Source organism: Protopterus annectens, chromosome 4.part0 (genome assembly GCF_019279795.1).
Source record: "Protopterus annectens isolate FY-2018-M chromosome 4.part0, PAN1.0, whole genome shotgun sequence".
Taxonomy (NCBI): Eukaryota; Metazoa; Chordata; order Ceratodontiformes; family Protopteridae; genus Protopterus; species Protopterus annectens.
This window is the reverse complement of record NC_056733.1, coordinates 559087674-559101245: the sequence shown is the minus strand read 5'-3', so window position 1 is coordinate 559101245 and position 13572 is coordinate 559087674. Positions and strand designations below refer to the sequence as shown.

At 39.5% G+C, this 13572-nt stretch overlaps 1 protein-coding gene across 1 annotated transcript in view; it reads left to right on the top strand.

Annotated features, from left to right (window-relative positions):
- SGSM1 (small G protein signaling modulator 1) overlaps window positions 1-13572 on the top strand; it is a 1353076-nt gene that overhangs the window by 815290 nt on the left and 524214 nt on the right. The window lies entirely within an intron of this gene.

Sequence of the window (13572 nt, the reverse complement as noted above, 5' to 3'; positions counted from 1 at the left end):
ACACTCATCCCTCCTGTAACCCCTCTGTGATAACTCTTTTTCTAGTGCCTTTAATGCCTTTTCACAACTGGCATCCATACTAGTAAGTCTGGAAATGCGAAGTCCCTGACCATGGACTATATTATTGTACACATGCGGTGGGTGCATACTGGTGCGGTGCAGGAGACTCTTCCTCCTGAATTCTTTCCTAAACATGTCTGAATGTATTACACTTACCTCTTTAAATAGCATAACATCTAGGAAGTCTATCATATCTACACTCCACTTACCTACAAATTTTAAAAAAATAAGTGGTGTTGTTAGCATACTCTATAAACCCCTGTAATTGTTCTTCCATCCCAGTCCAAATTAAAAAAACATCATCTACAAACCTTTTATAGAAGGGAATGTACCATCTCCTTCCTTCTACTTCTATAATATAGTTGCTGTCCCAATGTGCCATCATTATATGTGCATAGGAGTTAGCGCATGATGTTCCCATTGCTACTCCTTTCGTTTGTAGATAATATTTCTGATCAAATGAAAAAACATTATTGTTCAAGACTAGTTCTAATAATAAACACAACATCAAAATTTTATCCCCTCTATCTCATTTTTACTAAGAAACAAACTCACATCCTCTATCCCTATATCATTCGGAATTGGTGTAAATAATGACGTCACATCTAAAGTGACTAATATACAATTCTGATCATAACAGTCAGAGAAAACATATTCGGTTAATGTCTCCAAAAATTATTTGGTATCCCTAACAATAGTTACTACCTTATTCACGATTGATCTCAAACTGTTTTCTAAGAAGATGGACATAGCTTCCGTTACCCATCCCCTGTTGGACATGATAGGTCTGAGGGGTGGATTCAAGGGATCCTTATGAATCTTAGGGAGCCCTCTAAATGTAGGAACCACTGGTGTTTCAATCAAAAAATAATCATACATCTCCTGTGTAACTACCCCACTCACGAGGAAATCATAGAGGTCAATGTGAACCTTCTTAATCACCTTATCCAGCAGTTCACCTGTGATATACACATAAGTATCATTCTCATTCAACATATTTAAAATTTTATTATGATATTCTTTTCTGTCCATTGTCATGGTAGCGCCCCCCCCCCCTTATCGGCAGGTCTTATGACTATTACAACATTCTCTAGTAGCCTCTTCACAGCTTGACGCTTTAATGCTGTTAAATTATAGAAGCTATGACTTCTGTTTACATTTTGTGTCATTTTCAAAAAATCACTCTCACATGCCCTTTCAAAAGCTGTTAACAAAGGATGCATAGGTGGAACATATGTTGACTTTTTTTTTAAAACCATTGACATTGCTACCGTCAGTAGCACCATATAGTAGTTTTAACATTACATTTCTATCGAACAATTTGACATCAATCACAAACTCAATATTGTCCATATATAAAGCTGGTACAAAAGATAAACCCTTTTGCAACAAAGACAATTCAGTTTGTGTCAATACATAATTGGAGATATTATGTAGTAGTCCCTCTTCATGAACTGCCACGGCTTCTTCATCTGTATGCATGGTTCTGTTTGATCTTCTGATGACTTCCTCCTCTTCCTGGCTCAATTCTGCTGGTTTGGCAATGCCGTATTCTCTCAGAATGGGAGTGGAAACTTCAAAAAAGTATTAGTTTCCACGTTGTTTTCAATTTTCCTTACTTTCCTCCGAACATTTTGTGTGGTGGTTGCTGCTTCTCCATTCATGTTTGGCATCATCACGTCTTCTCTCTGCTCCCTCCTCGACTTTCCAGTTGATTGATTACTACTGGACAGTGGAGCTACTATCTCTGTTTGAATTGATTTCTCTCCTTCCTTCAGTACTCTTGCCTCTGTGTTAACAGATTGGCTATTTGTGAGGTTTGGTCCATATTTACTGTTTCTATTGGTCTCCTCGGCCAGGCAAAAACCTCCCCTCTTTCAAAGTCTCTAAGGTCTCATTCTAATTTCTTCTTTTTGTACACTTGTTCTTTGTGCTCAAACAGCACCTGCAAGAACAGGTGTGCAAAAAGAAGAAATTATAACGAGACCTTAGAGACTATGAAAGAGGGGAGGTGTTTGCCTTGCCGAGTAGACCAATAGAAACAGGCAATATGGACCAAACCCCCACAAATAGCCAATCTGTTAACAAAGAGGCGAGAGTACTGAAGGAATGAGAGAAATCAATTCAAACGGCGGTAGTAGCTCCACCGTCCAGTAGTAATCAATCAACTGGAAAGTTGAGGAAGGAGCAGAGAGAAGTGATGACGCCAAACATGAATGGAGAAGCAGTAACCGCCACACAAGATGTTCAGAGGAAAGTAAGGAAAACTGAAAATAGCATGGAAATTAATGCTTTTTTGAAGTTTCCACTCCCATTCTGAGAGAATACAGCATAGACTTAATGAAAAAGTGTCGCTAAAACCCTTTATGATAGAGAGACCGTTGAAGCACTAGGATTATTAAACAACAATGGAGAATTTCCATATACATTACTAAGATAAGCGTCAGTAATGAGTTGCAATAAGAATTCCCCATCTGTGAATCACTTGATTGACTTTAATATTAAAACGTGTTTTTAGCAATATATGAATGTACCAGCATAAATGAAAGTTATAGGGATACAAATTGTTTATTGGTTAGTCACTATTTAAGTTTTTGTAAGACGTTTTGAAGTTCACTTTAAGAATAAGCACTAGAGTTATTAGGGTAGAGAATTCTGTGTTTTGATTGGATCAGCAGTTCTGCTGCCTCCTATTGACGTTTCTCAACAATTGCAAATATGAAATATGATGTTCAAGGATGTATTTTATTGAGATTTTATTTTTTTGTAATAATGTTTTAATATGTTGAATTTGTTTTATGTGAAGATAGATTAGATTGTGCAAACGTAATTGTGTATATATATATATATATATATATATATATATATATATATATATATATGCATAGATTGTACTATACACAACATTATTTATGTAGTTGTTACCTGATCAATGCAGACAAATGATTGGATGAGCTAGGAATGATGTAATGAATGAAAAGCCAATTTGTATGGTATGATTTTAGAATTCAGTTGTCTGATGAAGTGCCAGGAGGCACGAAAGCGCTCACCGTTTCATTGATAAAGCCTATATATTTTTATTTATTTAAAGAAAGCCTTGTTGTTGCTCCTTTGCTTCATTGCACTGTGGTGATTTTCAGATTCATTTTCATTAACCAAAACAATATTTTTTTTAATGTACATGAAGGGTTTACCATGAATAAAATTAATTCATATCTTTTGTGGACAATTCTAGCCATATATACCCATAAGTCTGACTAGTGTTATATGCAAAACCATGGAAAAAATTCCAGTGGAAATTATAAACAATGACATCCCCCCCCCCCCATAACAAGAAGAGGTCATCCACAAACCTCCTAAAAAATAAAATTTAGGTATTGAATGGACCTCCTATTAAATGTTCACTTTCCCATGTGGCCATCACTACATTGGTGTAGCTATTAGTGCATGGGGGGGGGGGCACATCTGATATGCTGACAGAATTTGTATGTTATTTAAACAATAGCACAAATTTTCTGACTTTTACAGCACAATGGTCAGAAACAAGTATTGATTTTTAGATGTAACTGTGTATAAAGATGATAATAATATGTTGAGTACTAAACTTTATAGGAAAACATATCGAGTTAACCATCTACTCAACAGGCAAAGTATGCATCTGCAGTATATTTTCAGAAATGTTGTCCAAAATCAGTTCTACAGGGCTTCTAGGCTCAATGTTAGCAATATAGAGTTCCAAGAACAGATATGTACCACTGGTATGGAGTTAATAAATAGGGGATATGAAAGAGATATGCTACGTAGAGGCATATCAAATGTTTTGGATATGAGAACTACTAGAGCCAAACCTTATTACTCTGAAACAATACAAGACATAAATAATTCCTACAACAGACGGAGTAACAAACTAAGGATGTCATTCTCATATTCAAGTAATATTAACCAGTATACTGGTATTATTAAGAAAAATTGGAACATATTGACAATGAACGAACAAGTTAGCAGATTTATAGAATCTGTTCCACAATTTCTTTTCAGAAAAAAAAAGTCACTTAGGAGACGCTTGTGTACTCCAAGAGAAAATAATAAATCTGCTATACAAGAAAGTACCATGCCTTGTAGGAAATGTTCTTTTTGTTCATATATCAATAGTAGTACCAGTTTTTTTGCACCCAGGCACAGGTGAATTGTTTAAATTTAATATTAGGGCCACTTGCACTGCATGCATGTGGTATATTTGACTGTGTGCAAAGTCTGCACCAAATTTTATGTCAGAATGTTGAAAGACAGGATTAGGGAATACCTATACCATGTAGGTAAGAGGAGTATGTTTAATGCTCTGGCAAAACATGTTGCCAACACTGATGTTACGCATTGTTTCAGTTTTATGGTTATAGGAATGAACTTTGAAAATAAAAGGGGAGGAGATACTAGATTGAAAACAGAAGAAATTGAAGCTCAGTGGATTATAAGACTGAGGGCTAATGCTGGCCATGGATTAAATGACTATACCTTTGAGACCTACCTTGAAATCTAGACCATTACGTAAGAAATAAGTAGGCAGGATATATATTTTCAATATTATTTCTGTGGCTGTGCTCAATAGATTTTATTTAAATAGAGGTATATATGTTGCATTTTTGTAAAGATAATGTATATATATATATATATATATATATATATATATATATACATATATATATATATATATATATATACATATATATATATATATATATATATATATATATATATATATATATATATATATATATATATATTTTTTTTATATATGTCATGTTCCTTTAAGTTTGTAAAGTATTATGTCATGTGATTTTAATTTTGTATTTAAACTGATGTGGTTTTAAGTGTTTGATATTACACCTGATGAAGCTATTGGTGAAAGCACTTATGTTTGATTAAATCTACTGTTTTTGAACCTGGAGCCTTGCCTACACTGTTTTTGTGATATATTTTTATTCTGTTCTTTGGGAGCGAAGGTACCTGGAAATCAGTGGTGGTTGTGTTACAATATACAACATATTGTCATTATACTAATTTATAAGTCGCAATACCTATTAAACATATTAAGTAATTCTTTTGAAATACATCTAAAATACAAATTGTATACATTAAACAACTGTCACAATTTGTGACAATACCCACAGCATATTTGACAGCTGCCACTGACTCCTGTCATTCCCAGCCAGTTCCATCAGGCACCAGTTTGAAAGCTGAACATGAACCCAGTTACCTGAGCATCACTATTGGTGGGTACAGGAACAAAACTAATTAAATAAATAATGTACTTGATTCTACATGCATGCACATAGATTGTAAACTTGCTCCTATAGCAGCCCTTAGTTGCATTATCTCTTTTGCAGATTGCACAGTCTAGAGAGTTTTGAGTTGTGGTATACTTGCTCTTTTTGGATGTGTTGAGTGGTATTTCTGAAATGCTGCACATTCTATCTCTGTTGTTCAGAGTTTAGAGTCCTAGAATTATCAGTTTCCAGAAAGTGATGTGCATTCCACTTCTATCTAATATGTTGAGAAACATAGCCTTTCTTGTCTTCTGTGCATCATCTAAATAAAATAAATGATCCCATCTCAAAGTATTACACAACATTTCTGATTGATAAAACTGTGTCTAACTCAAGGCTGACTATCTGGGAATAATATTTTGCTTGCTGCTTGCTTGCACTCTCAGTTTCTGTTAAATGTGTTTGCAAATAAATACTAAAGGTATTACAGAACATTTAGAAAAATCCTCAAAGATGTGTAAGTACATTACTATGGAGTCCTGGATTCCCCATCATCTACACTTACTACTGGATATTATTTACTGTTTTACAGCAGGCTATAAAGTACACGTTTATCAAAAGCACTTTCCACTATCCATATTTTTTTAATATATATCAGCTACTATTTTTTCAAGTTGAAGGAAATACTTTTTCTTATTGAAATAAGCGCAACATATAGCAACTCTCAGAGTCAGTATATTTAGTGAAAATGTAGAAAACGTGAGGTGTAGCTTTCCTACAAAAACATATATATATATATATATGTATGCAGAATTGCTGTTTTCATTTTAAGACTTCATGTTATTTATTCTCATATGTAGCTAATATTTTAGATGAAATTGATGATGGGCAGGGCTTTCTACTCTGCATTCAACTGATGATGGCAGTGATAGGCAGGGATTTCTTCTCGGCATCTTGGGTACATTGATCATAACTACTACTGACTTAACATGTTACATAACAGTCATGCATAAGTGTGCATCCATATGGGCATATCTGATATATGTAGTGTTTGTTTGGTGAAAATATATATTTTACAGTATTTGCTGCTTTTTTATATAAGGGGTAATATACTCAGCTGGTGAATGAATAAGGGATTAGAAGAAGCAGTTGCCTTTATTACCCTGCAGACAAGAGTAAGTATGAGCTATTTGGGATGAGGTATTGCTATAGCAGGACTCATGTCTAGATAGTGTGCTGTGCAGCGTAGACAGTACATTTTTATTTAGTGGGACGTGACTGTCAATATCAGTGCTGGGTACTAAATAGCTAGACACCTTCACCTTTTTATACCCATCCAAAAGGCAAGTTTGTGTAAAGCACATGGATATCAGTATGTACTAAATGGTTACAGCAGACAGGGCACCATAGTGCTGCCAGAAAACTAAACTCCAAGTAAATGTTTCCCTCGTATGTGTTACAGTGGCAAAAAAAAAAAAAAAAAAATCCTTGTTTCCCACCTTTACTGAACTAGAATAGTCCAGTCTTCAGGTATTGCTGATCTCTGGGCTGTGTCATAGTTCCTGTGTTGCCCATATCCTTATTTGGATAGGAGGAAGCTTCTTTGTTCACCAGTGAGAGTGGGGAGCTCTGAGCAGCCTATCTGTCCGTTGAGGAGTGGTTCCAGCCCAGTGACCTGTAGCTTATTGGCCTTTTTGGGCCATTTCCTATCTCTTTCTAACCCCCTGCTTTAAAGCCAGCTTTAGCACACTTTTGCGCTTGTAATTTAAAGTTTGTCCTGTTTGTTGCATTTACCTGTTGAGGCTACACACTCAAGTGTGCTAGCCTGTATTACAAATTTATTGCATTTTTCTGCTGTTTGTTGCAAAAAAGAAAAAAAAATTATCCTTGTTTCCCATCTCTCCTGACCTAGAGTAGTCCAAATACAGGGTTTGCTGCATTCTGGACTTTTGGAAAGTTCCTGTGTTGCCCATTTCCTTTCTTGGATAAAGGGAGGCTTCTTTGTTCACCAGTGGCAGTGGGGAGCTTGGAGCAGCCTATCTGTCCCTGGAGGAGTGTTCCCAGCACAAGAATCTGGTAGTTCCTGTGTTGCCCATTTCCTTTCTTGGATAAAGGGAGGGTTCTTTGTTCACCAGTGGCAGTGGGGAGCTTGGAGCAACCTATCTATCCCTGGAGGAGTGTTCCCAGCACAAGAATCTGGTAGTCTGTTTGTTGCAAAAAAAAAAAAATTATCCTTGTTTCCCATCTTTCCTGACCTAGAGTAGTCCAAATACAGGCTTTGCTGTATTCTGGACTTTTGGAAAGTTCCTGTGTTGCCCATTTCCTTTCTTTGATAAAGGGAGGCTTCTTTGTTCACCAGTGGCAGTGGGGAGCTTGGAGCAGCCTATCTATCCCTGGAGGAGTGTTCCCAGCACAAGAATCTGGTAGTCTATTGGCCGTTTTGGGCCAATTTTTAGCTCTTTCAAGTCCCCCTGTATAAAACCCACTTTGGCGCGGTTTTTGCGCTTGTTACTACTCAGCCAAGCTCCTTGTGGTCCTGCAGAGTGGTGCTAGCAGCAGACAGGCTAAAAGAGCAACTGCTAACCTGATGAAAGTGTTTGTTTTCCTGCTACTACCTGGGCAACTGTCCGATCTAGCTAAACTGCAAGTATTTCTGCTTCTTGAACTATTTTAAACTGTTTAAAGTTGTTTTTGCACCTGCACTTTTAAAGTTTGTCCTGTTTTTTGCTTTTACCTGTTGAGGCTACACACTCAAGTGTGCTAGCCTGTGTTACATATTTATTGCATTTTCCTGATGTTTGTTGCAAAAAAAAAATGATCCTTGTTTCCCATCTTTCCTGACCTAGTGTAGTCCAAATACAGGCTTTGCTGTATTCTGGACTTTTGGAAAGTTCCTGTGTTGCCCATTTCCTTTCTTGGATAAAGGGAGGCTTCTTTGTTCACCAGTGGCAGTGGAGAGCTTGGAGCAGCCTATCTATCCCTGGAGGAGTGTTCCCAGCACAAGAATCTGGTAGTCTATTGGCTGTTTTGGGCCAATTTCTAGCTCTTTCAAGTCCCCTGTATAAAACCCGCTTTAGCTGCTTTATGCGATTTTGCATATAGCGCAGCATCGGGCAGCGCCGCTTAATTGGGTTTAAACCATTCTCGGCTCCACAAAGTCTGCTCTTCACTTTTTCCCTTAGAACATATCTAGTTCTCATAATAAACACCCTATTCCCACTCTAAAGCCTGGCACTTGCTCACTAAAGTAATTATATAAGTCAGCACTAAAAAATTAAAAGCACTACACCCTCACAAACTCCCCTTGAGTACTTTGTTCCCCATTGGCCCTTTTTTTCAATTATAAAGGAATTCCCAATACTATTTTAGCATGTCCAAAGGTCAGTTGTCAATCTCCTCTCCGGTCCAGCTGGTGAATCTGGGAATCTTGAGACAATGTTACAACTGCCTCATGTACAAAGACAACCCTGTCCTCCTCCAAACAAATTCCAACACATGTGAGAGATGCAACCATATAGCCAAACTGGAGGCTAAGCTCTCTCAACTCAGTACTGGCGTAATCAGTCAGGAGGAGAAGGAAACCACACTCACTACAATTCCAGTCTCACATAGACCTACCACGACAGCAAACCAAACACATAAACACACAAAAACATACTCGGAGGCTCTAAATAAAAATCTGCCTAAGCAGCAGAGACCTCCAAAGCAGACACCCAAGCAACCGCTACCCCAAAACAAAACACGTGCAACACATAGCTCACAAAGCCAGTGTGCCAAACAGTCACAGCCCTTAAGGCTAAACAACACACCTGATACACTTGTAATAGGTGACTCTATCATCAGGCACACTGATGTCCCGCTCACCAGGCTGAACAAGGAGAAGGTCACGGTGAGCTGCTTGTCGGGTGCTAGGATCGCCACATAACACAAGCACTCAGGTCACTCCAAGGCAAGTACAAATATGACTCAGTCATTGTTCATGCTGGTGTGAATGACCTGAGATGTACCTTCCTGGACTACATGAAAAGAGACATAGAGGAGCTCTCTGAGCATGTAGCCCAGGCCGGTATGACCCTGACCTTGAGTAGCATCTTACCCTCACCAAGAATGATGCCACAATATGAAGACAAGATGATCAATTTCAACAATTGGCTTAAGTATTGGTGTCATTCAAAGGGGATCCAATGCCTGTCTGCCTGGGATGACATGCTCGACAAGCCACAATGCTTCACTAGGGACGGTTTGCACCTGTCACCCCTGGGCTTTCAGATATTGGCAAAGGCTCTTGCCACCCCCATAGTGCCTTTTTTAGGCAAGGCTCAAAAGCCAACCCACCTCTATAGGTATCACAAGGGATAAGAAACTAAGAGTAATGCTACTAAATGCCAGAAGTCTAAACCTCAAGATGCACGCACTCAAAACTCTCCTTAGCATGGAGAACATCGATATCTGTGCAGTAACAGAAACCTGGTTCAAGGCTCCCGAGAGCAATCCAGCACTACCAGGTTATACCTCATACCATGTTTTTCAGCCTCAAAACTTGGACCGAACCACAAAAGGAGGGGGAGTATCAATATTCATCAAAGATACCCACACCTCCAGGTTGGTGGCACAGCACAAAGCATCAGAGACTATCCATGTGCAACTAACAGTGGGTAAAACTGCCTTCCAGTTTATAGCCTGCTACAGACCACCCTCCCAAACCCAGGAACCCCACTTGGCCTTCCTGAGAACACTGGAAAATATGAAGGTCTCTCCAAACACCATTATATTGGGCGACTTCAACTACCCTAGCATAGACTGGGAGCATTACTCTAGCTCCAACACCCTAGCCCAAAGGTTCCTAGAATTTATAAATTCAAATGCTATGGAACAACTTGTTGCCACTCCCACAAGAGGGGAAAACATACTGGACCTGATCCTCACCAACATGGGGACTCTATGCTCCAGACCAGAAGTGTATCCCTCACTGTTAAGATCAGACCATAAACTAATCTCACTAGATATTCGCATCCTGACCCCAGCCCCTACCCAGAAAACCTCAGTGAAAAACTTCTCTAAAGAAAATTTCACACTCCTCAAAACCGAGGTGGAATCCTTTAAAGCCCCCGGGCCTGTGGAAAATATGGCCCAGACCGCAGAATCTTTCATAAACGCATTCTATGAACACCTTCAGGAATGCATGGTTCATGCAATCCCAAATAAAACCAAGACCCAATCCTCCAAAGTTAGGCATCCTGTCTGGTGGACCCCAGCCATAAACAAACTATACAATAGAAGGAGGAAGCTACTACATGATAGAGCAAAATCCCAAAAAGGGAAGGCATCTCTGATCAGTATTAGCAAAAAACTATGGGCACTCATAAAATTGTCTAAGGCCAGCTTCGAGAGAAAAATTACAAAGGACACTAAGGATAATCACAAGGCTTTCTTTAGTTATGTTAGGAACCTGGGTGGGAATTCCCAGATATGCTCAGAATTAGTCCAAAATGACAAAAAATACACCGAACCCACAGACATTGCCAACATCCTAGCTGACAGGTTCAGCACAAACTTCTCCCCCCTTCCCCACCAAAAGGGCAAATATCTATCCCAGCAGAGTGCTGCCCCCCTGACATCTCAGATGCTCAAGTCAGAGCTGCCCTCTCCAAAGCAAAAAACACAGCATCAATGGGACCAGACGGTGTCCCGGGCTGCGTCCTACATGAACTCCAAGAAGAACTAAACCCAAACATAAAACTACTGTTCAATCTCAGCCTTACTACAGGATATGTACCCAAAGAGTGGCATACAGCAACAGTGGTCCCTCTCCACAAAGGTGGTGCCTCAATGGATCCTGGAAACTATCGCCCCATAAGCTTGACTAGCTTGGTATGCAAAGCTATGGAAAGGATCATCATGGACCTCATAAATAAAGATATTGGGGACCTACAGACACTGGATCCTACCCAGTTCGGCTTTGTTAAGGGCAGATCCTGCCTCTTAAACCTGGTCAATTTCTTTGAAGCAGTCACCAAGGCCATTGACGAGGGGAAGGTGGTCCACACAGCCTACCTGGACCTTGCAAAAGCCTTTGATACAATACCCCACTCGGGCATTATAGATAAGCTCACCAGCTTAAATATAAACCCCTATGTCACTAGATGGGTTGCAAACTGGCTCAAGGACAGAACCCACATGGCTAGAATTGCTGGAGCCATGTCAGACTCCAAACCAGTTACAAGTGGCATCCCACAAGGCTCAGTCCTGGGACCTCTCTTGTTCGGTATATATTTCTCGGAGGTACAGGCTAACATGGAAGGACTGTGGCTGACCAAGTTCGCAGATGACTGCAAACTGGGCTCCATAATAGACTCTCCAGCCGACACAAGCATCCTACAAAAGGGCCTCATAGAAACAGACAACTGGTGCCAGAGCCATGGCCTCAAGCTAAATGCCAAAAAGTGTCTAGTCATCCCCTTTGGCAAAAACAAAGTGCCCACAAATTACCACATAGGTGGTATTCCATTAAGTACAGAAGAAGTAATTAGGGACCTGGGGACCCAAGTTGATAGCAATCTCTCATTTGACAACCACGTGGCCAAAGTGGTTAGAAAAACATTTTATATAGCCCACCTAATCATGAAGGGATTCACATCTAGATTAGGGGAGGTCATCGTGCCTCTTTACTCATCCCTCATCAGGCCCATAATTGAGTACAATGCCCCTTTTGGGATGTACCTTACCAGACACCTGCAGCAACTGGAAAGACCCCAAAAGTACGTCACCAAGAGGATCAAAGGGCTCAAACAGATGCCATATGCTGCCCGGTTAAAGAAACACCAGCTCTACTCAGTGGCATACCGCCTGCTCAGAGGCGATCTGTGCCTGACGTATAAAGCCATGTCCAACCCGGAATTAATGGACATGCTGCACCTCAGAAAATCCAAATCCCATCGAGCTACGCGCTCGAGAGACTTGAACCTCAGCACTGAAATAAATAGGACATGCTGGAGAGACAGATTCATAACCCAGAGGCTCCCTTCACTCTAGCATAAAATCCCAGTCCAGGTTAGGCAGAGTCCCTCATTGACTCTCTTCAGGAGGAATCTTGATGAGTGGATGGGAGATAGTAGGTTTACCCAGGGTATCACTTCTATGTCACTGTTAGACAGAGGCACAGTATACTAACCTCAAAAAAGGGCATAGCAAAATTCATTTAAAATGGGTGGCGAAAGCCAAACACACTCTGGCTAGGCTTATAAATGCCCTAGGGCAGATAGCCTAGTATGAACCTATGAACCTATGAACCTATGAACCTCAGAGCTGCATACAGCAAGATTTGAAATCCAGTCATTGTGTGCATCATATGCTTATAATGGGAAAGCGATCTCTTCAGAGATGAGGCTGTAGCTGACCTTGGGCATTAGAAAAATATGACAGTTCTGTGCATGAGAAAGAAATGACATTATGTGCATTGGACAGATATGGCAGTATAAAGAAGTGGTAGACAGCAAAATGATAATGAACCTGCATTACACCATCAGTGGCCAATAAGACAGTCAGAAACAACTGTAGGTGTCAACATTGGAGTGCCGTTACATCACTGTTGCTTAGGGAGACAGGAGTATAAGGAGATAATTAAACAGCCTCTGACAACTTGAGCTCTTGACCTCAGAACTGGTGTGCAGTCATTTGCATAACATTCTATTCATTAATAAGACCAGAGATTTGAAATTGTTGTTAAAAGTTGTGAAAGACTGACATTTGATAATGCATTTCCAAAAGCCTTTGAATGTACATAAACATCAAATAGAAGGGTGTCTCAAGTGTTGCTGTACTAAGTGTATATACTGTACAAAAGTGTTTGGTGCTGATATTAGAAAATACTTCCCTGCTGATTGGTTAGTGCTGCACTGTTGTACAGTAGTCTTTGTTAGCACCAACTTTCTGATTGGCCAGTGCTGAACTGTTGTACAAAAATCTTTGTTAGCACTACCTTTCTGATTGGCCAGTCCTGAACCGTTGTACAAAAGTCTTTGTTAGCACTTCCTTTCTGAAGTGCTGAACTGTCGTATGGTAGATTTTGTTAGCTTTACCTTTGTGACTGGCCATTGCTGTATTTGTTAGCACTAGCTTTCTGATTGGGTAATACTGAACAGTTGTACAATAGTCTGTTCTCAGTAATGTATTAAACCCTCCTGCATTTACTTTCAAGTCTCAACCCAGTCTATATGCAAATATGTTATTGTTAGATCTCTTTGAGCTG